General features: G+C 38.8%; 1 protein-coding gene and 1 pseudogene across 2 annotated transcripts in view; both read right to left on the reverse strand.

Annotated features, from left to right (window-relative positions):
• Nucleotides 1–26,961, reverse strand: part of GRM1 (glutamate metabotropic receptor 1) — a 447,639-nt gene that overhangs the window by 192,122 nt on the left and 228,556 nt on the right. The window lies entirely within an intron of this gene.
• On the reverse strand, nucleotides 2,402–25,892 carry LOC108177314 (cAMP-dependent protein kinase type II-alpha regulatory subunit pseudogene; annotated as a pseudogene).

Consider the following 26,961-nt stretch of genomic DNA (forward strand, 5'->3'; position numbering starts at 1 on the left):
CCACTTTGACTATGACCGTGTCTAAACAAGATAAGAGTCGGAGAACTCAAGGGGCTTCCATAGCCTTGGAAACTCATGACTGGTGCATAGGGAGATTACTGATGCCATAAACAGGAGTGTCAATTTGTAAAGTCAACAACAGGAGTCACTGTGCACTTACTCCTCATGTAGGATCTCTGTCCTTAACGTGCTGTACACTGAGGCTTAATGCTATAACGAGTACTCAAACAATATATTTCACTTTGTGTTTCTATGGGGGTGCAAACGATTGAAATCTTTACTTAATGTACACTAAACTGATCTTCTGTAAAAAAAAAAAAAAAAGAAATTATCAATTCCCAACTTGACTCTCACTGGGATTAAACATGACAATAGGTCTGATCTGATTTCATCATCATTTAAAAAATCATCTATTATTTTTCACTTTATGTTTCTGTGTGGGAGCAAACTGTTGAAATACTTACTTAAGGTATACTAAGCTGATCTTTTGTATATTAAGATAATCGAAAATGAATCTTGATGTGAATGGAAGGGGAGAGGGAGTGGGAAAGGGGAGGGTTGTGGGTGGGAGGGACGGTATGGGGGGGGAAGCCATTGTAACACATGAGTCGTACTTTGGAAATTTATATTCATTAAATAAAAGATAAAAAAAATAAATAAATAAAAGTAAACATCAAGAGGGTGTACATTTTGCAGAGGCTAAAACATCATTCAGGGTGCCAGAGTTCGAGTTTCAGGTTTGCTTCGGATTACAGCTTCCTGCTAATGCATACCCTGGGTGGCAGCAGGTGAAGGCTCAAAGAGTCCAGTACCTCTTAATCACATGGGAAATCATGTTGAATTCCAGGTTCCTTACTTTAGCCTGGCACAGCCTCTCATTTGGGGAGTGACCAGCAGATAGCAAATCTCTTTCTCTCACTCGCTCTCTTTCTGCCTTTAAATAAAATGCAAATAAAAAATTTAAAACTTAAGTGTACCACAGATGCTACATATTTTTCATAGGAGACAATTTAGGAGATTGAGACAAGTTGAGCTATTGAAATAGGGCTTGCAGAACACAGTTCAATGAGCTGGCCACTGTATATTCTTATATCACTAAGATATATATTGACAAGTCACATCCTTTGAAGACACTAAGACCATAAATACTAGACAGTGGAAGATGAAAGTTCTGTCTTTTAAGATTTATACATTTCACTTGTAGCTATCGAGAAGCATTTTGTTCCTTAGTGGTTTCTCAATTACATCGTACTTTTAGTGATAACAACTAATTATTATATGAGCATTAATGTTGACATTATGAAATGTAGGCATTCTGAGAAAGTGAATGTACTTACTATATGCTGAAGATGGGGAAAAGGAGGTTTTGGGTATTTAGTCACTCTGTATGATCTTGTTAATTATCTCATCCTGTGTAAAAACTGCTACTATGCCCTTTTCTTTAAAAACCACCTATTTCAATCCTCATGACATTTTTGGTTATAGTGTCAATATTATAAAGATTATGGCAAGTGCTTTAAGCATATAAATATTAATTTCTTGAACACCAAGAGGGAAACCTGTTGGAGTGAGGTGGACACTATGGGAAATGGTGGCTTGATCAGCATAGCCCTGACTGTTAATGAACAACTAAATACATTATCCCTCTTAGTAGTTTTTTTATCTGTTCTACTTAATATGACTGGTTTAGATCTGTAATTGATGCACAGTTATTCTTAAGTGTTGAAAATTAACTGAAATGTGATCCCTGTTGAACATGGTGGTGAGAATGGGAGAGGGAAGAGATGTATAATTTGGGACATGCTCAGGCTGACTTGCCCCAAGTGGTGGAGTTGGAAGCATACCAGGGGATTCCAATTCAATCCCATCTAGGTGGCATGTACCAATGCCATCTCACTGTTCCAGGTGATCAGTTTCAGTTCACAGTTGGTCATGGTGAAGGGACTGGGAGTCAAAGGGAGCACATAGACAAGTCTAGTACCTGCTAACGCTAACTGATGGAGTAAATAAAGGGGAGAGTGATCCAACATGGGAAGTGAGATACTCAGCAGACTCATAGAATGGCAGATGTCCTAAATAGCACTCTGGCCTCAGAATCAGCCCTAAAGGCATTCGGAGCTGGCTGAAAAGCTCATGAGAGTATTTCAGGCATGGAAAGCCAAGACACTCTGGCAAAAGATCTCTGCGAGTGAGATCCCAGTGGAAAGAACAGGTCATCAAAGAAGGAGGTACCTTTCTCTGAAGGCAGGAGAGAACCTCCACTTTGACTATGACCTTGTCTAAACAAGATCAGAGTCGGAGAACTCAGAGGGCTTCCATAGCCTTGGAAACTCATGACTGGAGCATAGGGAGATTACTGATGCCATAGACAGGAGTGTCAATTGGTAAAGTCAACAACAGGAGTCACTGTGCACTTACTCCTCATGTAGGATCTCTATCCTTAATGTGCTGTACATTGAGATTTAATGCTATAACGAGTACTCAAACAATATATTTCACTTTGTGTTTCTATGGGGGTGCAAACTGTTGAAATCCTTACTTAATGCATACTAAACTGATCCTCTGTAAAAAAAAAAAGAAATTATCAATTCCCAACTTGACTCTCACTGGGATTAAACATGACAATAGGTCTGCTCTGATTTCATCATCATTTAAAAAAATCATCTATTATTTTTCACTTTATGTTTCTGTGTGGGAGCAAACTGTTGAAATCCATACTTAATGTATACTAAGCTGATCTTCTGTATATTAAGATAATCGAAAATGAATCTTGATGTGAATGGAAGGGGAGAGGGAGTGGGAAAGGGGAGGGTTGTGGGTGGGAGGGACGGTATGGGGGGGAAGCCATTGTAACACATAAGTCGTACTTTGGAAATTTATATGCATTAAATAAAAGTTTAAAAAAAATATGTTTATTTGTAAAAACCTTGAATTTTAGAAAACATCAGTTCCATGTCCAATGTTTTTATTGGTGTAATCTGCTGAACCCTGAGATCAGTTTTACTAGGACGGCTCAGAGAGCAAAGAAGTGCTAATGTTTTCTGTCACCTCTTGCACATTCATATCACCATTGTTGTTCCCAAACACAAATGCAGTTGTGATCTTTATTTTAGACTACTTTTCTTCTACACAATTCAAGTTATGTTTTCAATAATGTGTTAGATTTCACCCACTAGGAAATGCTAAAGAATATATGGGGCATAAGGGACTGCAATTAACCTTAAGAAAAAAATAATAATTTATCTCTTTACCAAACTATAAAATCCACTCATTGTTAATAATTCATAATACAGCAGCATCTATCAATTTGGGGATAAGATCACATTGAGAATAGAAATGGAGAAATGGACGCAGTAATCAAACTTGCAATAGCTAACTGCTTACCTCTGAAGTATAAGCAACAGTTAAGAAACATCCAAAGGTTTGCTGATAGCCACAGCAGAGAAGAATTATTGTAAATTCAAGGCTGCATTTCTGATTTTACTTCCATTTCCTAAACTAAATAAATGAGAAGTCACTAATCAGTATAATTAAGAGTTGTTAGGAAAGTTAAAATTAAAAAGAAAGAAATGCCTGAGAGTATTTTCTTTGCTATAAATACAGTGTTTTGTCAAACTTTGATAGGAATTACATACTACTATGGTTTTAATGGTTTTCTGATTATTTTAAAATTTGCTTTTTTTGGGGGGCTGGCACTGTGGCACAGTGGGTTAATGCCCTGGCCTGCAGTGCCGGCATCCCATATGGGCACCAATTCAAGTCCCGGCTGCTCCACTTCTGATCCAGCTCTTTGCTGTGGCCTGGGAAAGCAGTGGAAGATGGCCCAAGGGGCCCCTGAACCCACGTGGGTGACCTGGAAGAAGCTCCTGGCTCCTGGCTTTGGATCAGCTCACCTCTGGCCATTGCGGTCACTTGGGGAGTGAACCAGTGGAATGGAGCACCTCTCTCTCTCTATGGCTCTACTTCTTTCTGTAATTCTGTCTTTCAAAATAAAATAAAATAATTCTTTAAAAAAATTGCTTTTTTGAGTGAAACTTAACATTTTCCCTTTGATTATTGAGTATAACCCTTACCTATTTCCTAGTGGACTATATATTTTAACTTTGTTGAACATTTTATGTAGAGGCACACAATAAGCTTTTGATTACAATGTAAATTAAAACATTATCTCAAACAAATATAAATAAGTTTTTTTCAAACATGGGCTATTTCCAACCTAGCAGTTTGATTCAAAAGTCCTATTATTGTCTTGGTAAATTAAAACTTAGAATAAATATATCTATAAGAAATTATCAATAATAGTCTGCTTCCCCAACTATCCAAAAGATACCTGTATTATCAAGAAAGTAGTTGTAATAGAAAGAAAGTTAACTGTTACCAACTGATCTAAGAAATCTTGAGTTATTTTTACTTCTAATAATGTCCCTAAAAGATCTGAGCTGCCTGAGGGTTAGCTACTTCTGTGAAACTCATAGACATTTAGTGAACAATGTTTTATTAGGAAGGAGGCACAGTCTATAAGTGTAAAGATGCCCTAGTTTTCTGTCATTTTTTCAGTGCTCCAACTACACCTGGCATGAACAGATTACTAAAGGCAGGTACAGAAACATTGTAGGTATAGAAATCTGTTATCCCAATGGTTGTCATTAGTAAAACAGAAACCCTCATAAATCAGCGGCTGAGTCAGATACCACTGGGTGTGGAACTTTCCTGAGACTATAGACTATAGATATTAGCAGGTTCATAACCCTAGAATACCTCTAAAATATTCTGGTGGATCCAGTTACTGTGAATACATTTTACTTCATTGATGAAACCCCATTTCTAAGTCCCATCATGCTAATTATGATGACATCTTCACTAATATAAATCCATGTATGGCCCTCAATATGTATTTTTTATTTGACAGATAGAGTTAGACAGTGAGAGAGACAGAGAGAAAGGTCTTCCATCCGTTGATTCACCCCCCAAATGGCTGCTACGGCTAGCGCTGCACCAATCCGAAGCCAGGAGCCAGATGCTCCTTCCTGGTCTCCCATGCGGCTGCAGGGGCCCAAGCACTTGGGCCATCCTCCATTGCTTTCCCACAGCAGAGAGCTGGACTGAAAGAGGAGCAACCAGGACTAGAACCCGGCACCCATATGGGATGCCGGTGCCGCAGGCAGAGGAGTAACCAAGTGAGCCACGGCGTTGGCCCCCTCAATATATTTTTTGGCAAAGTCTCCTGTGTTAATTGGGATCTAGATTCCTGAAAGGTTGCTGTTGCTGGCTTGGACTACTTGACTAAAGATCAGGAGACTTCCATTGGATAAAATATAAGTGATTAGAATGCTTAAAGTACATGGTTCAAGCATAACCTAAATAACAGAGAAATAATACCCAAAATATTCTCCATGAATAGAGAATGCTCACGTGGTTTCAGGAAGTTTCCTCCTCTCCATGTTAAGCAATTTCTGTACCTCTGATGAGTAATTGCAAGGTCTGGCCTGCCCAGTATTCTCAAAGTTCTTTTTGAAAATGCAAATGATGAAGATCACCAAAACTTTTACCTACTTCAATATTAACTCCTTTCAAGAAATGCTTGATTTCTGATCCACAAGAACATAAACTCCTCAAAGGCAGGAGTTTCACATTTAAGCTTGCAAGTAATTTTCATGTAAGGTTTAGGAAAAGAAACAAAATCTTTGGTATCTTATATCTGCCCTGGCTGTTGAAGAAAATTAACACCAGTGTTATGCCACCAACCTCAACTTTACATGTAAGTGCATACCATTTCTTCTTCCATAAAAATGATCTCCATTTCTTACAAAACATCTCAATCTTGTGATGAGAAGCAGGTGTTCTTCTCATTTCTTAGATGGATAGATTAGAAAACAAGGAGGTGAACAGACGGGACAGGAATGCAGACAGCTGCTGAGGAGGGAGTGGGTTTTGGCTATTTTGTGTCTCTGGCTGCTAGACCCAGCAGGCTGATTTCCATCCTGAATCTAGCCAAGGGTCTATGTGCTGAAATGAAAGCTGTGCCTCTTCTGTAGTGGACTCACATTCAGTCGTCAAGTTTAGATTTCCCTGCTTGGAAACATTTATTTACTGGCATGTATGTGAGCCCTGGCTATGAAGATTGTATCACAATATCATTCATTTTAGGATAATTTAGGCTCAATTGGATTATCTTCAAAGCAACATAATCATTAAAGACACCATGTATAGGAAGTGTCCACCATAAAGTAGAGGTCAAGAAGTTACCTGGATATTTTCTGTGTGGCCCTCATAGCTTTCTCTATTGTTCATCATCCTGCTCTGTTCCCAGGGACTGATCTTCAGAATTACTCCAACTAGGTTTCCTCATCCTCTGACTTACCAATATGATCACCAGTAAAAAAGCAGAGTGAGAGAAGAGAGAGATTTCTTTATAAGCTCCCTTTCTGCCAGGCTGTAATTTGGCCAGTAGCTCTGTTCCTTTAACTTGGAATCAGCTTCTGCCAAGTGAACCTGTCTTTTCCCAGCCACAGATAGCAGTAGATTCTATGTACTACTCTGAGCCTTTGATCTGGCAGGCCCTGCCTGCGTCATAGTACCCTGATGATTCCCTTAACTTTGCCACACACCTCTGGAAAAAGTTCCTTCCTTCACTTTCTTAATTTACCCTTTCACATTCTTTATGTGTGTCCTGCAGGTGTCTTGACAGACTCACACTTCTGCATGTTCATTCCCAGTGAAAACATCAGAGCTAGAGTTTCCATATGAATATGAAGAGTCTGGAAATCAGTGGTCCAAGCGTCTATTCACAGTATGTTTGCAACTCAGAGAAAAGTGTTAAGGGAAGAGATGGTCTTTACCATGCCCACCAATCATGGTTCTAGGTATACTGCATGTATCATCCAATTTCATCTCAGAAGGCACCCACAAGTAAATATTATTGTCTCCATTTTACAGACAATGAGGAAAAGATGGCTGAAATTGGATGTCACATGGTTGGCAGGTGACTCCAGAGCTTATGTTCTTCCTACAACCTCATAGCTTAATTCCTCTGGAGTCATATTCTTCACCATCAGATTGGACTGTTAGACTACATCACTAGTATCTTGGCTCTGTAGTTTAATCACTTAGGAAACTTAAGAAGATCCTCTGGTTCAAAACCCTAGACCAGCCACCTTTAAAAAACAATGTGTGTGAATCAAATGAGAACTTGAGTTGAGAAGCTCTGGACAAATCCCTATAATGTTTCTTCTAATTCTAAAATTTTACAATTCTAGTATTTTTAAAATTAGTACTTCAATTTGGGCTTATAATAATTTAATATTGTTGGCATTTTAATCTAACAGTTCCCTCCTTTCCTCTAAAACTCTAAGTTCAAGTAGGAAATTTTTCCACAAAGCATATAGCACAGACACTTACATAAAATCACTTTTCATGCATCAATCAAACACTTATAGAGTGCTGCCTCTGTATAAGACATTTTCCTGTATATTAAGGAGAACACAGTTCTTGCCCTCAATGAATTCACAGTCTAATGGAGAAATAGACCTCAAACTAGATATCCGTAATGGAACATGTCCCATGCAGTGATAGCTTATATACAGCAGCTGTATCTGTTTAAGAATCCCCTGGACAATAGTAATACCATGGCCCACACCCTGAAAGTTTGGTAAAATATCTCAAAGACTTCATTTTTAGAGAAGGAGTGGGTCAATTTCATCCACATATGAATATAAACAGTTCAGCCCATCTGAGCTGTGAATGCAGGTTGCTTGGCAACAGCTTTTACAGTTGTGTTATTGCTCTGAAAGGAGAGAAGCTGTTTTTTTTGCTTTTTAAAACAAAGAATATTAATAATAGCAGTAATGGTGAATATTTATAAATCTTTTGTGTATGAACTACACAATATTTTAGTTTATGCATTCTCTGGAGCCAAAGTTAAGAGGCTTTCAGAATATCTAGGTAATTACTTTGGAATGATGTTTGAGGGGAATATCAAAAGCTAGCTATCATAATTAGAGGAGAATCTAACAGTCAGCAGAAATGGTTTTCTTAATCAAAATACATTTATTGAGCATTTTTAACACTTAAACTATTATTTGCAAGGTATTTTGAGAAAACTGAGGAGTGACAAGGGTAGGTATGACATGGAAAAAACAGAAAATGTATTGAATGCATAACTTCTTACACTTACGATATCTTCTCAAATTCCAAAATAAGTCCAATTGACTACAATTCAAAAAAAAAAAAATTAGAGGGCCTCACCAATATGGCTGCACCACTGTAGAAAAGACAAGGAATAGTCATAGCACAAAAAACCTCCCAGAACCAATAGGAATAAAGACACAAAATGTACATAAATCTGTTTCTATTATTTAGAGAAATTTTTCTATCACAGCATCTGATAAACAACAATAAAAATGTCTAGCGAAGAGTTAATATCTTTTTTCTTTATTAAAAAATTTAGATTTGGAAATAAAACACTAGCTCTACCAAATGTCTATACATCTCTTTAAAATCCAGCTCCAAAGAAGAAGACAGCTCCTTTACTACCTACTGATACAAAATATGACAGCTAATTCATTCTACAGCATTGGAACTTTCTGGAGAGAGGTAACTGCATTAAATAGTGCACAAGAAAAGTGAAGGTGAACAGTTGTCCATTTAAGAATATTGCTGTCCCTTTGCAGTTTAAAGATCATCCCAACTTCAAGATTCCACTCATATTTCCTCATTTATTAGCTCTAATTGTTTCCTGTGTTGTGTTTGCCATTTTCCTTCTTACTGAGCAGACAGATGGAATCTAGCTTGTCACAGCAAGCTCCAGCAAAAACATAAAACACACACAAAGAATGATGATGTCATGAAGTCCTAGATTTAGTGTGCCCATTATCTAGTAGCTATGATTTGTAACTAGGGGTCATTGCAACACCCCATACATGGAGGTGGAAAGTGCCAGATTAGAGACAATTCACAAGATTACTTAATAACAGAGCAACCAAACAATTTGAAGATAAGGAAAAACAATTCTTTACATCAGAGATGGCACATTGGTCCTGATTACCTAAGGCAGATGCTAGAAACCCAAAGCCCTAGGGGCCAGAGAGTAATTTTACTAAAATTTACCGGTTCCATAAATGTAAAGTATAAGCTGTTATGACAGCATATAGTTCCTGTGGACCAGAAACATCAGGAGAGCAGAACTCACAGATTGTTCTCCACAGACTTCACTGAATGGTACCACCCTGGACCTGGGACAAGACAAGAGTCTTGAGCCTGACTTTATTGACCCTAAGCAATGCAAAAACAAGCCAATAGGAAAAGAATTAAGCCCTCCCTGGATTATTCTCCCCGTCTCTCTATGGAACAAAAGCCTCAAGTCTCTGAAGGAGAGTAAACATCATCAAAATTAAGGCACAAGTAATGACACAATGTAGATCCAGGAAAGGAATGAAAATAAGCTTTAACCCAGAAGAAGGCGCAGAAATATATACTGGACTAAATCATTAGAGAGGGGAAAAGAATCATGGAGAACAGTCCACTCCTGCAGTGCGGTGACAAGGTGCCTGCCTAAGAATGAAACTAAGTTAGAATAACCGAGGGTGTTTCTCTAGTGCCTACCACCAGTCAGAGTAACAAGTAACAAATGTACACTAGTAGTGGAAGGTCAAAAGCATAGAGAAGAAACTTCCCCAATGCACAGGCAAAAGGGAAAAATAAAGATGAGGATGAAAAAAAAAACATTAAGGAAAAACTCTGGCAAACTATCCTTCAATATAGACCAAAACCTTCAAGTTTTATTATCTAGTATTGTAGTTAAAAAACATATGTGGATATTGAACACTAGAAATGTGTTAGAGCTATATTGAAAGCACAATATTTTAAATATGTTGGGTTAAATTAAATATTTTACCAAGACAGAATTCACTTTTTTCTATTATACTATCGAAATAATATTCTGAAAATTAAAATTATATATCATATTTCTGTTATATTTTTATTAAGAATGTTATATTTCTGTTAAGGAATGCTATATTAGAACTGGAAGCCAGCACCCCATTGAACACCTAATAACAGTGACACAACACATCATAATGAAAGCTAGCTAAAGACAAGACAGGTCTAGATAACAATATTATTTATCACTGTCCTACTTCTTACAAAAAATGTTCACTACATATATATGGATCTAACAGCATCAAGAATAAACAATCAAGGGAACAAGGCAGAGATGTGACTCAGATTTTAACCATCAAACATGAAAATTAATCTAAGTATAATTAACATCTAAAGAGCTCTAGTGGAAAAGATGTAAAAGAAATATGATTAGATGGATAATTTCAACGAAGAAAGCAATATGTAAGAAAAAAATCAATAGAAAGAGTAGAAATTTTTAAAAAATTACATGATATGAGGCTGGCAGTACCACCTGTGGTGTTGGCATCCCATATAGGCACTGGTTTGAGTCCTGGCTGCTCCATTTCAATCCAGCTACCTCCTAATGTGCCTGGGAAAGCAGTGGAAGATGGCCCAAATGCTTAGGCCCTTGCACCCATGTGGCTCCTGGCTTCAGATCGGCCCAGCTCTGGCCACCATGGTCATTTAGGGAGTGAACCAGCAGATGGAAGACCTCTCTCTCTCCCCCCCCTCTCTGTCTGTAACTCTGCCTCTCAAATAAATTAATAAAGCTTTTTAAAAAATTACATGATACAGATGATAAAAGTCTTTGATGATTTATTAATTGAGAGGAAACTAAAGTGAAATTCTAACAATGATGATAAAGGATAAAAATGCTAAACTGCATACAAGGATAAAATGAATTTTTAAAGGAACAGAATATCTACAAGTTGTGAAACAGTATCAAATAACCTAAGGTGTATATAATTGAAATATCAGAAAGAGGAGAGAATGAAGCAAAGGACATTTGAAGATATTACAGCAAAGAATTTTCTAAAGTCTGTAATATATATAAATCCACAAATCCAAAAATTTCAGAGAATAACAACTTAAATAAACACATAATACATACACAAATCCCTGAACGTATTATATTTAAACTTCCGAGAACAACACAGAGAGAAAAAGACATATCACATTCAGAAGAATGAAGAATAATGGATGGTTTTTCATCATAAACTTTGCAAGCCAGAATACAAAGCAGGAGGATGCAAGAGGGCTGAATAGAGAGGCCCTGCCCCAGCCTGTGCCACAGAGAAGCACCAGAGCAGCAAAGAAGGGCCGTGCTTCCAGGATACTGAGAGCAAACCTCAGTTATGCAGTAACAGCAACTGGAAGCAGCATGGAGACTTGGGACATCCACATAGATAGAGGAGCAAAGCAGACTGCAGCTTGCTGGCAAGGGGGACTCCATCTTGCGAGGCAGAGGTGATCAGAAAGCCTCATGTCTCTCACCACTGCCACAAACTGGCAGTGCTCACTACAGGAGAACTCCGCAACTCTTACTGGCCTTCAATCAGTCTAGAAAGCTGAGTGAGCTCTGAGCAAATGCTTTGCTCCAAAAAAGAACCTATATTGCTCCCTCCCCCAAAAGCCCCAGACCTGAGCTTCTTTGAGTAAAGCTGATGCTAAACTCCTTTCGCAGGGGACAGCAAGTGGCCCTGTTGCTGTCATATGTATGAAATGCATGTGTTTATAATTATCAGTTACCACAAGGTGAACTCAAAGGGGATAGAATTTATGGAATGTAGTATTCCTATACCTTATAAGTGTTTGCTTTCTTTCTAATTCTACTCCTCGGTGGTATCTACTATTGATGAGTTTTGTGCATATCACTGGGGAGTTTAATTTTTTGTGCGAGCTGTGTATTAGCTACAGAGTTTCTATGTAGCAAGCAGTCTCAATTTTTGCATGTTGCAATTTCCAGGGCTAAACATATACAACATCTATATTTAAGTGGTTTTCCACTAATTGGAGAAATTCTTCCCAGAATTTCTATGATAATTCCTCATTTCCTAAAATTGTGTATATATATATATATATTAGATATCAATATTTTAATAATAATGCATCATAACAATGTTCTTGTCATGTAAATGTTGAGTGAGGTCATCTTCATACAGCCTTAATCTCTTTGTTGTGAATTGTAAGGGTTCATTTATGTTTAAGTATGTTAACATTTGACACTCATTACAAATTAAAAAAAAAAAAAAAAAGAAGCACCCAGAGCTGGAGCCAGGGCATCTTACAGGGCAAGGAGCAGATCCCCTGTATGCTGCAGCTGTAGGATTACAGGACACTTGCCCCAGAGCCACACTTAGTCACTCTGTGTCTCAGTGCCAGCAGCAGCTTCAGCCTTGCCCAGCCCCAGCTGTCGCGGCCATTTGGGAAGTGAATCAGTGGGTGGAAGATCTCTCCTTTTGTCTCTCCTCTCTATCTCTGTAACTCTGCCTTTCAAATACATAAATAAATCTTTATATAAAAAATACCAATTCTCTCAGAATATAGAAGAGGAAGGGATATTTTCTATCTTACTTAAATGAGGCAAGGGGTACTCTGATAACAAACTCAGACAAAGATGTCATAAGAAAATAAAATTACCAATTTCCCTAATGAACCTAGATGCAATAGCCTCAATAAACCATGAATAAATTGAATCTAATTACATATAAAAAGGAGACTATATCATGGCAAAAGTGGGATACAATATGAAAATGTATAGCTAATTAAACATTCAGACATGATAACTATTATTCACCAAATAGGCAAAAGATAAAATAGAAACATATGATTATTTCCATGTATGCATAAAAAGATTTAAACAAAATTCAATATCAACACATAAAAAGAAGTCTCAGTAAATTAGGAATAGAAAGCAATTTGTTCAATCTGATAGAGTATACGATATGACAAAGAATATAAATTTAATAATTAGAAACTAAATCTGACACCTTGTATTTTATTTCTTGCATTACCAATTAACATTTTTCTAATACTTTATCTCCTTGTTGAAATTATCTTTATGCTAAGGTTAGGAACAGTACGAGATTGTCTACTTTTTTTTTTTTTTGATAGGCAGAGTGGACAGTGAGAGAGAGACAGAGAGAAAGGTCTTCCTTTTGCTATTGGTTCACCCTCCAATGGCCGCCGTGTCCGGCGCACTGCGGCCAGCACACCACGCTGATCCGAAGGCAGGAGCCAGGTGCTTCTCCTGGTCTTCCATGCAGGTGCAGGGCCCAAGGACTTGGGCCATCCTCCACTGCATTCCTGGGCCACAGCAGAGAGCTGACCTGGAAGAGAGGCAACCAGGACAGAATCCGGCGCCCAGACCGGGACTAGAACCTGGTGTGCCGGCGCCACAAGGTGGAGGATTAGCTTATTGAGCCGTGGCGCCAGCAGAGATTGTCTACTTTCATCACTCCAATTCAATATATTAGAAGTCTAGCCAGAGGAGTTTGACTTGGCATTGTTATAGAAAGACACTAACAGTGATTTTTAAGTCAACTATTTTCAAAAGACGTTAATTTTCTGAGCAATTTTAGATTCACAACAACATTGAGTGGAAGGTGTGGAGACTTCCTTTATACCCTTGCCCCCACAAATGCATAGTCTCCCTCATAGCAACACCCACATTTAATGTGGAGGATTTTGTTATGTTTTATATATGCTTATTGGCCATCTATATATCTCTTTAATGAAGGCTTGGTTCATCCTTTAGACACATCATTTGTGTTTTTCTCTTTTTGAGTTTTAAAAGCTTTTTGTACATTTTGGATAACAAGTCATTTGTCAGGTGTTTCTTTTGTATTTCCTCCAATTATGTTGCTTATATACTCATTTTCTTTAAACTTTATTTTTGCATGCAAGTAGCCTGACAGAAAACAATATACAAATTGTTGAAAGCAATGTGTCAACCACTTTTCAGTTTTTTGATCAAAATCACACTAGATCTGATAAATGCATACCATAGATCTTTCAATTTTTTGACAAAAAATATTTATTCATTTGAAAGGCAGAATTACAGAAAGGAAGAGAGAGACAGACAGAAACACTTCTATCCACTAGTACAGTCCCCAGGTGGCCGCAACAGTTGGGGCTAGACTGGGCAGAAACCAGAAACCAGGAATTCCATCCTGGTCTCCCACATGGGTACAGGGGCCCACATACTTGGACCATATTCTGCTGCCTTCCCAAGTGTGTTAGCAGGGAGACAGATGGGAAGTAGAGCAGCTGGGATTCGAATCAGTGGCCATATGGGATGACCCTTGCATGTATACTGGGGCTTAACCTGCCATGCCACAATGCTGGCCCCCTCTCATATCTATCTTAAAGAATACAATTCATTCATTTATTCCAGAGAAACACTGACATTTTCCTTAAGCATTTAATGTTTTATCTTTTAACATATAAGACACAGAATTTTAATTTAAGAATTTTGTCTCCAGAGCAAGTCTGTTTGGGTTGAAATCTTAGCTCCTATATTTATCTGATCTTGGGAATAATCCCAACCTTATAGGGTTGTTGTGAGAATTAAATGAATTTGTTCACTAGGCACTTAAATTTTTGCAACCACTCAATAGATGATAGCTATTTTTATTTGAAATATGTGCTATTGTGTGTAGGTGTTATCCCTATAACATTTTGCTTCAGCCCATTATTTTTGGAAAATACGATGCAGAAAAAAAAAATTCTGAGACGAAACATAGATTTATTGAATAATGGAGCTATAAGAAATGTGAGACAGGTTTTATTACATTTTAAAATTTTCCTTAACTCTTTTTGTGAGGGCAGGAGGACAGGGAGGAGAGTGAGAGGAGACAAGGGAGAGTGAGAAGGAGGAGAAGAGGAAGAGGGGGAGGGACAGGGGACAGGGAGTGGGAGAGGGAGGAGAGGGAGAAGGAAACAGAGAGGGAGGCTTGCATCCATTTATTCATTCCCTAAATTCCCATAATGGCCCCAAGCTGGACCAGCTGAAGTCAGGAATTAGGAACTCAATCCAGGGCCCAGATATGGGAAGCAGGAACCCAATTACTTGAGCTGCCACCTGCTGTTTCCCAGGGTGTGTGTTTGCAGGCAGCTGGGATTGGGTATGGAACTGGATCTTGCATCCAGGCAATATGATATGGATCTGGGCATCCCAACCAGCGTCTTTACTTCTGCAGCAAAAAGCTTTCATAATTTTCTTTTTAACATTGAGGAATTCTTTGTTCAAAGTAACCTAGAGAATAGAACTGAATATTACCTTGATTACTCTTTTTGTAAGAGTAAAGAGGAAATTAAGCTCTATAGTAGCCTCTGGTCATGCCCCCTTGACTGTGTCTTAGTAGCTGACAGAGACCTCAACTGAATACCAACAGTTCCAAAAGGCACAAAAGTTACTGATCTGATATGAAAATCACTACTATCCACACTTCTGATGCAGACACTGGTATGCAGGGAAGTTAACCTATCTACAACATACACTATTCAGAATGTCATTCAGGGTTAAAATTTCTCCCCAGGGACTTTTTAAATGAGTATGTGCATTTCATATTTCCTCCATATGCAGCTTTAATAATGAGAAGGTTAAATTCTGAATCAACCAGAGTTCTTGGTGACAAACAACAGAATCTGACTTGATTTTATCTATCTATCTATCTATCTATCTATCTATATATATATATATACACATATATATACACACACACACACACATATATAATAGTTAGTATATTAGTATAATATTTGTAGCCCATGTATGAACAAAAGACTATAAACAAGCTCAGGAGGTTTACTGGAGTCAATCAACACCAGAGGAGAAGCAGTCATTCACCAGATCAGTCCATTTCAGACTCTCCTCTACTTTGCCTTGACTTTGACTTGACCTTGAGTCTTTGTGTCATTTCCTTTTGGTTTAAAGTCCTATGCTAGGACATCACATGTTTGATAGTTGATCCTGAACCAGGTCTAATTGTTGGGGCAGAGAACTGCTGGGATCTGCATCTCTGAGGCTCCCACAATGGAAAGCAGAGGCCTGCTTCTTCTTAACACTGGCATGAGTCCAAATGTCTCATTATTACCTTCTATAGATGGAATTACACTGTTTAATTATGATTTTAAGAATCCTTTAGAATAGGATATCTATCAAGGAACTTGTCTATGTGAATTAGTATAATGAGAATTTTTACAGATCTGAAGTTAGAATAAAATTCTTTTTTTTCTATCTTTTTTTTTTCACAGGCACAGTTAGACAGTGAGAGAGACAGAGAGAAAGGTCTTCCTTCCGTTGGTTCATTCTCCAAGTGGCTGCTACAGCCAGCGTGCAGCGCTGATCAGAAGCCAGGAGCCAGGTGCTTCCTCCTGGTTTCCCATGCAGGTGTAGGGCCCAAGCACTTGGGCCATCCTCCACTGCCTTCCCGGGCCACAGCAGAGAGCTGGACTGGAAGAGGAGCAACTGGGACAGAATCCACAGCCCCAACTGGGACTAGAACCTGGGGTGCCGGCGCTGCAGGCGGAAGGTTAGCCTAGTGAGCTGCAGCGCCAGCCCAGATTTATAATTCTTGAAACTAAAACTACATTGCTGCATTTGCTTCATAGAAGCAAAACTTTCCAAACTTTTTAACAATAAATAAAATTTTAAATCTTTCTCTGCTAATAAAATTCATCTTCCCTTTCAAATGCAAGCTTGCAATGATAATATGTTTATGAATTCTCTATACCCTCACCACATACTTAAATCTCTTTTTGCAAATCCAAATTACAAATAAGCTTTCTAGCTTGGCAGACAGAAATTAAAAGCAAAGGTATTCATTGGAGTTGAAGAGGAGAATAAGTAGTTCAATGGAACATGGGTAGTGGTATGGGATTGAAACAAAGATAATCAAGTTTAGATGTTGTGTTTATAGATAATGTAAAATAAGTAGATGATAAATTGCAGAAGCTACAGAAATAAATAGTTCACATGCCTTGTGGAATGTCTATCAACTATCAGACATCTCAAGAGAAACTTGGATAGTGTAAAGACTGTAATAAATTTATGACTGAATCCTCATACATGCACTATAATGCAGTTTATTTATGTTGTCAACTGAAGGTGTCCTTCAGAGTTACGACTATATTGCATTGTTCAAGATTAAGAATCAACCCTAGATTCCTGAAAAATACTAACACTTCAGTAAAGGTGTGGGTATAGAGTGAAACTAAAACGACCAATATTAGCGTTGAGTTTCAGTCAAGTTGATTTGGCAAGTACTTTGCAGGTATATATGAGGATTCAAACTATTGCATAGTTCAATATGAGCTATGAGCTATACTAAGAGATATACATCACAGAAAACTTTTAGGATAAGTGTTTCAATTCTTGGTCTGACTTGACAACAAAAGAAAAAATAAATCTCTAAGAAATACAGCTATCTACAGGTGGATAGACCCATAAAGAATAGGTCCATAGGCCCTGAAACTGATAAATTATTTTGCTGGAATAACTCTTCAGTTCTTTCAAAATAAATAATAGTGCAGAGCTTTCTTACATAATGATTCCAGTTTGGATGCAATGGATCTTCCTTGTGTTCCTTCTAGATAAGCTGTCTTCCTCTCAAAAGAATACAGCAGCCTATGAAGGAGGCTGTCTGAGTTGTTTCCTGTCTCAAGAAGCCATGGCTGCAATGAATTTAATTGTCATTCCCTAACCTTTGATACAATTTATTATGGAGACTGGTCCCAGTGAAGCATTGCAGGTTGGTAGCACAGTAATACTTCATGGATCAGGCCATAGTCAGTGATAAGATCTGTAAAGTCTTTTCTGGGCGGGCGCCAAGGCTAACTTGGTTAATCCTCCACCTGCGGTGCCAGCATCCCATGGGGGTGGCAAGTTCTAGTCCCGGTTGCTCCTCTTCCAGTCCAGCTCTCTGCTGTGGCCCGGGAAGGCAGTGGAGGATGGCCCAAGTGTTTGGGCTCCTGCACCTGCATGGGAGACCAGGAGGAAGCACCTGGCTCCTGGCTTCAGATTGGCACAGCGCACCAGCCTTAGCAGCCATTTTGGGGGTGAACCAACAAAAAGGAAGACCTTTCTCTTTGTCTCTCTCTGTCTATAACTCTCTGTCTCTCTCACTGTCTATTTCTGCCTGTTGAAAATAAATAAATAAATAAACTCCACTGTTGGTGGAGTTTAATTCTTCTAAAAAATGAAAAAAAAAAATCTATAAGGTCTTTTCTAACATTGCTTAATGTCTATTTGTTGAGTCAGAAATGAAAGATGAATTAACCGATGCAATTGATACCATTTTAAAATACTGCTAAGAAATTACTCTGTATGATACCATAATTATGAATGCATGTATTTGTGGTGGAATGAGGGGAAAAGGTCATGCCAAGATGGCCACTGACAACAGAAACTGCCTGGCAACAGGTTGTGATTGGATGGCTTCGGAAACCACATGACAACAGATCCTGACTGATGGCAAGCCATGATTGGATGGTTTCAGAAACTGCCTGGCAACAAGAGCCTGACTGACAACAGGCTGTGATTGTATGGCTTTGGAAACTGCCTGGCAACAGGCTGTGATTAGTTGGGGCATAGACCGCCCCTTGACCGGATTGGCTGGTCTTGGCTATATAAGCTGTTGTACTAACTCAAATAAACGAGTCTGTGGGCTGCTCGCCTCAGGCCTGCTTTCACCTGACTCCCGGGGTCTGTGTGATGACTCCGCGCCTCTTGCCCCCACCATGCTCCTCCTCTCAGAAACGAATCCACTGCAACATTGTTGAGAATTCAACTGCAACATGTATTAATATATTTGTCAAAGCCTGAAGAATGTACAACACCTACAATAAACCCTAAAACATGGATTGCAGGTCTTGATAATATGTTTGTGTAGATTCATCCCCAAAACTCACTGTAACCATGAAGCCAGAAAGAAGTCATTTTGTTATGTACATATAGTTATATTTGATAGTCTTCCACAAAATATCTATCTTCTATCTGTCTATATATCTATCAACTTTCTACCTGTCTAGTCTCTAAAATTGTATTAATTATTATTGCATTTGCTATTGCTAATTGCTTCCTTTTAGGAAATGGAATTATTTTGGTTTTGGTAAATTTACAAGTGTTTTTAATTCTTCCTATGGTATACTTCCAAGAATCAAGAGCAGAGATGATCCACTCATATCAACAACTACGTACATCTCCCCTCCCAAGATTTCTTTGCTCTCCTTGTTTAAGAGTGCTTCTCAGCTCTAACTGATGGAGCATTTAAGGCTTCCTGGTATCAATAATACAATAAACCAGGCAATCTTCTTGAGCTAAACATGAGAATCACTTAGGGATTCTCATTTTTGGTAGGTAGAAAAAGTTTTTTCTTACCAAAACAACAACAAAAAATTTTACTATAAAACACTTTGATGCAGGAATTCAAATTATTTCCTGCTAAGTTAAAGAGCTACCTCCTTTCAAAAGGTTAATGATCAACAACATGTTTATATAGCCAACTTTAATTGCCAAAATGACAAAAAAAAAAATAAAAATAAAAACAGATTCTCAGAAAGTAGTTTTCAAAATTTGATTCATGGAGCTATTTTTTTTCACCTGGAATTTAATTGGATACCAATTAACTATTTTTTGGAGAGTTATTTTAACTATAAATTTAATATGAACATATTATTGATTATGCTAAATATTATTAATACTGGCATTTTTTACTATAAAGAACATCATCAAATTACTGGACACATCTCCAGGAGTCATTTTGGGAGTGACCTCTAATGACTATATTCCTGGAGGAGAATCATTAAAAAATTATAAAAATGGATGTGAGCATTTGGGGAACAGTTACCTGAAACACAATAACACCATTTTTCATGTTTCTCCAAACTATGTCGAGCCTCTGTAGCCAACAATAATAATCAGATCAACAGATTTTTTGACCTTCCCTCATCCCGATCTCATTATCCTTACTCTCTCTTTCTAGCATCTTGAATCATTTCCTATATAAGCTACCAGCACTATCAAATCCTTATTTTAGACTCTGCTTTTCAATTAATCTTTACTAAAATAGCTTCCTGAGATTGAAACAATTATCACAGAGCTTTCTAATCTTATGAAATCTAATCATTTTTCTGTGTATATTTTCTATAAACTTATAAAAGGGATTTCATGTATGTGACTGATGAGATGAGGTTTCTCATGTAATAGTTTTTTAACATAGAAATAAAATAAATACTATATTAAGATGAATGTCAGTCTTTTTTCTTTTAAATCTTATGAATCACCAGTTATATATAAGTTTGGGGTATGGTTATATATATATATAAGTTTTCTATTTACTCTTTGTCGCTCCCCCTCTTCACGGAGGAACGACACAGGACCCTGCGCTGTTCTTTCGTCTGCTCAGCCCTTCCCGGGTTTGCTGCTGGTCCTTCCCGGGTTGGCTGCCAATCCTTCCACCTCCGTGGAAGGGCGGTTCCCCCTGCCACTTTCCCCACTTCCGCAGGGGAGCGGCACACCACCGGCCGGCTCTCTCGGGGGCTGCTCAGATGTTATTCGGATGTTCCCCTTAGATGTTCCTCCTGGTGCATGTTGTCTCTCTCCTCCTTTATAGTCCTCTTCCACCAATCCCAACTCTGCTACCCACACGCCGAGTACGCTGCTCTCCTCCAATCAGGAGCAGGATCAGCTCCTGCAGGTCATTGGTCGAACTGGAGGCAGCTGTGTAAAAGTTGTTTACTCCTCTCCCAGCGCCATATTGTGGGAGAGCAGATGCATAGAATAAGTCTTAATTCCAGTAACAGTCTAGTCCGAGTTGCTCCCCACACTCTTATTACTCCATCTGTTGTTGGGGCAATCTTGGGGACAGAGCAATAACAGCATTAGATGCTATGGCAGAGCCTGGGAATGAATGAAGTTCTTTTCCCAGAATTTCTTTTCCTCAGTGAAGTTCTTTTCCTTTTACTCCATTGGTACAACTAGGACCTGAATCCAGAGTTACAGCAAAGTTAGCTCAGAATCACAGGCAAACATGTAACAAGTATGTCCACTATAGCATCTTTAAACATGACTATGGAAGAAGAAAAAGCATGAACAGTAATTGGCCAAACCAACCTCCTGCAGATCAATGGTAGAGAAAATAAATGATCAGATCACAAATACAGTAGCCAATTCAATAAGACAGCCCAAGTGCTATGTTGGTAACAATGAACACCCAATTGTATTCCCAAAAGCTGGGTTGCATGTGATACACAGATAATGTTCTCAAAAGACCCACATTCAACAGCACAGATGCTTTCATTTACAAGTAACCAAAAATCTACTACATCTTTCTTGAAGAACAAGGGTAACTTATTGCTCAGATAACCAAGAAATCCAAAGGCCAGACAGACTTTGGATTCCTTTTATTACAGTGATTCAAAGATGGGATGAAAAAAAATTTTTTTTTTTTTTTACAGACAGAGTTAGACAGTGAGAGAGAGAGAGATAGAGAGAAAAGTCTTCCTTTCGTTGGTTTGCCCCCCAAATGGCCGCCATGGCCGGCGTGCTGTGCCAATCCAAAGCCAGAAGCTAGGTGCTTCCTCCTGGTCTCTCATGCGGGTGCAGGGCCCAAGCACTCGGTTCATCTTCCATTGCCTTCCCGGGCCACAGCAGAGAGCTGGACTGGAAGAGGAGCAACTGGGACAGAATCTGGCACCCCAACTGGGACTAGAACCTGGGGTGCTGACGCAGCAAGCGGAGGATTAGCCTAGTGAGCCATGGCGCCGGCCTCTTTCTAGTTTCTTACAATATCATTTTCATGTTATGCTGTCTCTTCATATTTCAATAAATCTGTAAAAAACTTCTGAAACTTAATTGAATCTATAGAATTTATCATCAGAAACAATGAAGAAGTTTGTTTCCGAAAAGTCATCAATGAACCAAGGTTTTTTTTTTTAATTTGTCAACCTTTATTAACCAAGAGTGAAGCCAAGCCCTAGAGTCTCTTTTTAAAACACCCAATTTTGTTTATGGCAAACAATGATTTCTTAATGACTTTTAATTTTATGTTAATACCACAGAGCAAGAATTGATTACTTTCTAATCACTTATTCTTCTGGGATTAAAATATAAGTGTAAAACAGTTTAAAATAAGATTCACCCGAATGATTTAAAAAAATAATTCCAATTGAAAGAAATTTCAAACACTATGTTAGAACTCAGGACCCAAAGAAGACCTTAAAACATTTTACCATGAGGTAGCACAATAATGCTGAATTTGATTTCTTCTATTACAATTATAATAAGCTTTAAAGAACACAAGGAGAAATTTACCCTTCACTCAAATCAGGCTGAATGATTTTCTGCAAATCCCCCTTGAGATTAGTGACAATTTTTGTCTTTTATTTAAGTATAAAGATAGCCCTGCAGTATGTAAAAGGAAACCCATGGGAAGGCTGCTTCCCAAAAAATAGACATTAGAATCATTGAGGGAACGTCAGCAGTCAAGACAGGAGGAACAAAAGCTAAGCTTAGTGAAAAACCAAAACAACTTTTACATTGGCAAGATTGGTTTACAAGTGTGTGCCAAGAACAAAAATTACATCAGCCAACTAAAAACAAAAGATAAAAGATGACACCAATGGGTCTTTTTCTTTTTTCTCTGTGCAAAATGCTCTTTCATTTTTTCTAAATGAGTGGACTGCCGCCGTGACACAACATGAAATGCTGTGTGCCCAGGGTGCTGTTGTGCACCACTGGGACCTCTCACTGACTATACCATGGTGAGCAGAGAGTCTGGGCAAGCAGAGGAGGAACATAGCTTGTCCTCGCTGGAGAACCATCTCTTGGTACTTTGCTGTTGAATTTGCTCATTAAATCGCTCAAAGAAAAGTTCTCCCCTGGTTTGTGAGAACCTATAGCAATTCTATATGAAGATATTGACTAAGAGGACAAGAATACATGAACCATTCCTTCTGAGAAGAGTGGATGGGATAAGCTAGAGGCCCAAAGAAAGGAGATCACTTCAGATTGGACCTCAGGGTTTCTAGGAATTTTCTCCACCATCCAAAAATAACAGCAAAGCCAGAAAAGAGGGCATGCAGCCCTAACTAATAGAAGAGAGCAACATAAAACAGTTAATAAATAGATCTCTTCCCAACACATGCTCCTTCCTATGGTGACCAACCACCAGTGCAAGGCTTGCCTGCTCCAATGTGGACCCCACAGCCCTGAGTTGAACTTGACATGCCACCTTTGGTTCCTCATGCTTCAAGGAGAACTGCAACACTGTCAGGTCCTGGCACTGTGGTAATGGCTATGTCGTGTTTCACTCACACTGGTCCCTTTAAAGTCTCTCGTCTTCATAGAACTCTAGAACTCAGCCTCCTCAAGGTCTAGACTGATTAACTATATGTCAATGAATAGCTCGAGCTGGAGAACTTAAACCTGACAAATTCTACTGTGAAAAACAAGGAGGGGTCTGTGAAGGAAAAGACTAGATTGGGATGTATGAGGAGGTGGGATGAGAAGGCCCATGCCTTGCAAGCCTACAGGAGTGATTCTGGCATGGAATTCATGCAACCCTAATTAACGCCAGTATGGCGGATGGGGAGGGGACATCTGCTCAGTGTTCAAACAATGTCTTCACAGGGCCGAGGGCCAGATTTGGTGTCACTCCTGAAGCCCAATGAAGCTGCTACTTTTAAAAGAAATGTGTGGTTCTTGTCTGTTAAAGTATAAGATACACTTTCTGAATGTATTCCATAATAAAGCCATGCCATGGAAAAGCAGGACCTTAGGAAAATGTGTGATCACCACATGGGCTTTCCCAGTGCTAGCTGACTGTTTTGGAGCACTAGTTATAATCTTTCATGATTCTGAAAGTTGAAATGTAGGCTACCTAGGGTAGTCTGAAAAGAGTCTTTCTGCTTCATGGAAAACAAGAAAAACTAAGGAATTGTCAAGGTGTGGTGGGTCACCCACTCTGGAAATCTCTTGGCCACACAGTCCATGGTAAAATCAGAGAGCCTAGATTATGTGGACATGGAAGATAACTGACTGGGCTCCATCACTATCCACAACAGGAATGACCCAAGCTCCAGCATATGATCTCTTTAGATTTACTGAGTTATACAAGTTAAACAGAAACAGAAAATCATATTGGAAAGGGCCTCCTGATTTAATATAAATTTGACTACAATATTTGATATCTCTATGTAAACTTATACCGTTCCTAGGATTTCCTTATAGCATCTGATTTTAAATCATTCTGAATAAAGAAAATTCACATGCCAACTAATTAGGATAACTGACCAGAATTCTACCTGATATAATTAAAAGGTTAAAAAAGTTTTAGATACAAGCTAAATTAACTTCTTCTGGGATTAACAATTAGAAGCCCAACTATCTTAACATCTTAATAAGAAAAACTGGCTGAGCATGTCCACCGTTAAACAAAAGGTTTCTGCAGACCTTGAGACAACTTTCAAAAGCAATAGTAGCAGCAAGAGAGGAAAGAAAAATGTGTATACTTTGGACTTTGTATCAGGCACTTAAATTGTTGGAGAAAAATGGCATTCTGAAACAAAGATGTGAAAACTGGCTTGGAATAATCATTACAAGTGGTCTAATAATAAGCTTTCAGAAGCAAAGTGGAGGTGTGGGTCGAACCTCTGTCCATCCTTTAGTACTGACTTTTCAAGTTTCCTAAATGGCCATAACCACAGAAGTGGTAATGGCTGTGGCAACAGCAGAAACAGTTCTGTTGTATCTGTTTTCCGTGTGTTTTGTGGCTGACTGGAAGGTTTTGGTGTCACACTGAAGGCTCTAGCATGTGGCACTCCTATTGCCCAGGGTCAATTAGATCCATGTTGGAGCCAAATATCTTACCAGCTGTTTCTTCTAGTGTGAGATGTTTCTCTTCATGATGTCCTTGCAGGGCCCTAGAAGCCTCTCAAATGCTGGCACATCCATAACTAAGCATTTGACATCTCCAACTGCATAAGCCAAAGTAGCTCTGAGTTTGTTGGTGACTAGTGCAAGCTCTCCAAAGTACAGCCCCTTATGGCAGTGGGCAATCTCAACTTCCTGGTTCCCACCATCCTTGTTTGATTTAATCTTGCTTTTAATCAAGATGCTCACATCCCCAGATTCTGTGATATAAATGCTATCAGCATTTTCACCTGAGCAATTATGCATTCTCCATCCTTATAGACCTTCTCTCCAATGACATCTACAGTCTTCATTCATTCCGACACCTGTAGTGACTTAAGGAGGGGACAGACTCAATAAATGATTCAAACATCTTCTTTTTTGCATTGTTTTTCACTATATTTCTTCTAAAAGTCACCTGGTCCAGTCCCCAAAGGAAGCCTTCAGAATTAGCAGCAGTGGTAATAGCTCTTGGGGTATTGTACATCAGGGCTAGCTCTCCAAAACTGCCATGATTATCATACTGACCAAAAGAGCATGTTTGCTTATCTCTTGTTACCAACATGTCATAGGTTCCCCTTTCTATGACATAAAATCGTCTCCATCATCTCCTTGATCAATGACATGTTCATCAATTAGACTATCCTTTCAAACATGGCATCAAGAACTTGAGAAAGTTATTTCTGATCATGATTTTTGAAAAGGAGACTATCTTTGCAAGGTTCTTGAAGTCTGCATCACTAGTCATAAGTTTTAGGATGAATCACCCTTGGGTCTCTATCTTCTTCCTCTTCGTCAGGGGTATACACCTCAGCACAGACTGATGCTCGTCTATCAAATATGCTAGGAATCAGAACTTCCAAGTCTGCATCTTCCTCGGAGTCGCTGGTGGCATTCTTGTCGGATACTGGGACTGGGCTAGGCTGAAGGAGGGGGCAGATGGGGCAAAGGCGTGGACACAGGCCTCAGGCAGGTGGGTGAAGTAGTCCACCGCGAAGTCGACAAGGTCGGGCGGCTGCTGCCGCAGCACCTCCACCACATAGCCCCATAGCACCTCCCTGAGCCCCTGCAGGATCTCCAAATTTTATCTCTTAACTGTATCCTTCATCCAGTTATGAAGTTAGGAAATGTGTTTCCTGATTGGCTTAAATGAGTGAGAACATATCCTTGTGTCTCAGGATGGAGACACTCTTACCTAATTTGTTCTCCATAGGACATTCAGAATATAGTTACTATGAAGTCATTTGGAAGCAAAGGTACACTACATGTCATAACAAGGCAAAGCTAGATAATTGGTGGTAATGGAAGTGAATTTATCTGGTTCAGATTTGCCATTACTAATATATTGTATGACCTAAAATAATCTTTTATTGATTGATTTTTGTTATTGCAGTTTGGTTTATTTATATATAATTCCTAATATTTGGGAGAACAATAAAATGATCCAACAATACCATCATTTGAGAATGCACTGAGTGCACACATGTTAAAGTTTTATAATCACACAGAACTTTAATTCCCTTTTAATATTAAATTCAGTGTTAACTTATCAGGATGTAATTACTGTCAAATAGAGAAAATATCAAGGTGTATGATACTCAGATGATAAAATGGTGAAGTGTTTCTTATTGAAGTCCCATGAAAATAGATGCTAATTATTGCAAGATACCAAATAAGGTCGTCCTTACATAAGACTCTAAAGAGTTGTTCAGAGCCAGTTTTGTTACCCTCACCTCTCCCTCATCTCAGGTGCTTGATATGCTTTAAGTTGAACTGGCCAGAGAAGGCTGAACATCAGTGGGGAAACTTCCTTGGAGATTACCATATTGAGTACCTCCCTCATCAATCTGGTCTGTCTCCTAAACTAGTGACAGAGCTTCAAGAAAACTACCGGAGGCCTTGCTATACGTAAGGACTTTGCTAGACACTGTCTGAGACTTCTTATAGGTAAGTAGCTGAGCTATCTGTGAAGAAGTTGCAAAAAGAAAAGATGAGGAGTCAAATTCACCATGATGCCTTTCAACCACATGCAAAAAGAGAAAAAAAGGCTAGGATTGTCTTAGATCTTCCCAGGAGACCTTCTCCTTACCTAGAAAGCCAAATAGATGGAGCAGAGAGGAACTGGAAGTGCTCTCACATGCCCAGGAATA

This window comes from Oryctolagus cuniculus, chromosome 5, assembly GCF_964237555.1.
Source record: "Oryctolagus cuniculus chromosome 5, mOryCun1.1, whole genome shotgun sequence".
Classification (NCBI taxonomy): Eukaryota; Metazoa; Chordata; class Mammalia; order Lagomorpha; family Leporidae; genus Oryctolagus; species Oryctolagus cuniculus.